This window comes from Kryptolebias marmoratus, linkage group LG18, assembly GCF_001649575.2.
Source record: "Kryptolebias marmoratus isolate JLee-2015 linkage group LG18, ASM164957v2, whole genome shotgun sequence".
NCBI lineage: Eukaryota > Metazoa > Chordata > Actinopteri > Cyprinodontiformes > Rivulidae > Kryptolebias > Kryptolebias marmoratus.
The window spans coordinates 3,176,114-3,179,534 of NC_051447.1; positions in this window are offsets into that span (position 1 = coordinate 3,176,114).

The window sequence follows — 3,421 nt, forward strand, 5'->3', positions numbered from 1 at the left end:
GGGGGTACTCCGGGAGTATGGGTTACCAGGCCCTTTGATACGGGCTGTTAGGTCCCTAGATGACCGGTGTCAGAGCTTGGTCAGCATTGCCAGCAGTAAGTCGGACTCGTTTCCGGTGAGAGTTGGACTCCGCCAAGGTTGCCCTTTGTCACCGATTCTGTTCATAATGTTAATGGACAGAATTTATAGGCGCAGCCAAGGTGTTGAGGGGATCCGTTTTGGTGGCCTTAGGATAGCATCTCTGCTTTTTGCAGATGATGTGGTCCTATTGGCTTTATCAGACCGTGATCTACAGCGGTTCGTAGCCGAGTGTGAAACGGCCGGGATGAGGATCAGTGCCTCCAAATCCGAGGCCATGGTCTTGAGCCGGAAAAGAGTAGAGTGCCTTCTCCGGGTCGGGGAAGATGTCCTGCCCCAAGTGGAGGAGTTTAAGTATTTCGGGGTCTTGTTCACGAATGAGGGAAAAATGGTACAGCGCCTGCTTTACTGCAGATGCTGTACAGATCTGTCGTGGTGAAGAGGGAGCTGACTCAAAAAGCGAAGCTCTCGATTTACCGGTCGATTTACGTTCCTACCCTCATCTATGGTCACAAGCTTTGGGTAGTGACCGAAAGAACGAGATCGCAAATACAAGCGGCTGAAATGAGTTTCCTCCGCAGGGTGTCTGGGCTCTCCCTTAGAGATAGGGTGAGAACCTCGGTCATCCGGAAGGGACTCAGAGTAGAGCCGCTGCTCCTCCACATTGAGAGGAGCCAGTTGAGGTGGCTCGGGCATCTGGTGAGGATGCCTCCTGGACGCCTCCCTGGTGAGGTATTCCGGGCATGTCCCACCGGGAGGAGGCCCAGGGGAAGACCCAGGACATGCTGGAGGGACTATGTTTCTTGACTCGCCTGGGAAAACCTTGGGATACCCCCGGAGGAGCTGGCCCAAGTGGCTGGGGAGAGAGTAGTCTGGGTCTCCCTGCTTAGGCTGCTACCCCCTGTGACCCGACCCTGGATAAGCGGAAGAAGGTGGATGGATGGATAGATGGATGGATAGATGGATAGGTTGCAAAAGTTGAAGGTGGACAATGATGTTTGTGTCATGATTTCTGTTCTGCCTTATAACTTAATTTTTTTTTTTTTGGATTCAAGATAGTTGCCAGTCAGTTTTACTAATATCAAGTGAAAATTTGGCAGGAGACTGATCCTTAACACATAACCAGATTGTGTAAGATCTTTGTTTAAAATGTTGCCATTAACTTTTGAGTCAACACTGCCTGTTTGCATCTCATGAACCACCAGACAGATTTTAACTAAACTTTTGGAAATCAATCATTTGATATACAGCTACAACTGAGTAACTTTTGGAGTCAGTTTAATTCAAGATGATCACCACAGCTAACTGACCTTACAAAATACAACAATGGGTTTAATTGAGTGAATTTACAGATATTGTGCTAAAATTTGATGTGGAAGTAGCTGAGAGACATTCACAATACATCCTGAAATGATCTCACAATATCACATGAGATCGCACATACCGTTATTTTAAAGGTTTGACCAACTCCATCATTTCTCAATATAGGTATAGGATTGTCTAAATCTAAAACTCTGGCATAAAGGTGGCAGGTGATATGCAGCTGTGCCAGATTCACTTTTGAGGTGGGGGGGCCGTGGGGGTGTTTTGCACTCTGCTCATACGCACGTTAAAAGTCAGGTGCACATGCTCAATTTTGCCACATGGTAATGTCAGTACGTATTTTTAATTTCTCTTCTTCTCCTGTGCCTGCTTTTTCTCCAGATAGCGACCTGCCAATTGTGTGCAGTGCTGTTGCAAACTGCGGCTGCATTTGGGACGCACAAAATAATGACAGAAAATAATGCGTACAATTATTTGTCTATATGTCAAAGGTTTTGTTTGTGCCTCCCTCTGTCTGTCTCTAGACAAAGAGAGAATGGAGAGCGAGAGAGATATCAGTCACAACCTCTCAGCACAGTTGGGTGCGGCCCGCGTGAATGTCTGGTGGGACCAGATGACGGCTTGGGCAGGGCTGTAAAGAGTAGGGGGGGGTAATGGTTCCCACCCTCACCCCCCACCTCCTCGTTCCGGCACCTACGGTAATATGCATCCCTTCAAGGAACTCTTGGCCTTTTATACTTGTTTGTTTTCAGTCAGTTTTTGTTTTGTTGTTAAAGAGTTTTGTCACAACTTTTTTAAGATTTCAAAATAATAATAAAAAACTCAGAAAAATACAAATATTTAGGCAATTTGAAGAAGCATTTTGCCATGTCAGTAGCATGTTATTATTTCTGTATCTCATAGGTATGCAGACATTTTGTCTCACTGCCTTATGCTGTAAAATGTGAGCAGTACAAGCAGGATAAAGAAAGTCATCAAATGGTATCACAGATATTTTTATTTCTCTGTCGATGACTCACACAGCCACACCTGCTTCAGATGGGAAAAAACAGCACACCTTGCCTGTTTGCTTTGTTGGCCACTCAGGTAAAACAGGATGCCACTTGTTTCTGCAAAACTCTTAAACACAGTTAATGTGATGATTGCAGTCTTGCCCTGTTTGTGCCTGTCTCTAGAACAGCTTCTGACAATCTTTACCATGTGCTCCATCTTTAAAAGCTTTACAAGTGAACACATTATGAGTTTGTGGTTTTCCTTTTGCCCCATAGTGTTATAAAACCTGTCTCCTGCCAAAAAGCAAAAATGGCTTCCACAACAGAAAATATCTCAGGTGCGGTGCAGAGATGCCACAGAGAGAGTCAGGTATACTGTATACTAAAAGGCCTCGTATTTGCCTTTGCCTTTCGTGCCAGTTTTAAAGTAAGATCATCTTATTATGAGAAATAATAGAGTTATTGTCAGTTTAATCAAACCTCGAAAATAACATTATGTGCATTCTCACCTAAACTTGAGAGATGTTACACTTGGACCATTTGTTGTGAATGACTCACAGCTACTACCACATCAGATCTTAGTCCAATATATGTGAGATCGATTGAGTTAGAACCATTTTTGTTTTGGCTGAGGTTGAGTAGCTTGCCACTCCGAATTATGGCAGGTCGAATTAGTTTGACTTCAAAAAAGTAACCAGTTTTTGATACACAGCCACAAATTAATAATAAAAATAATAAAAATTAATCGAGTGCTTCATGAGATGTTTTGCTAAGACAAATAAAGCTGAGACCAACACTAAGCAAAGTTCTAAGCAAAGATGTTGCGCAACAAGTACTGCTGAGGGTATGGGTTGTGAATGACTCTCAGCTACTACTACACCAACATTTAGATCAATACAGGTGCTGGTCATAAAATTAGAATATCATGAAAAAGTAGATTGATTTCAGTAATTCCATTTAAAAAGTGAAACTTGTATATTATATTCATACATTACATACAAACTCATATATTTCAAATGTTTATTTCA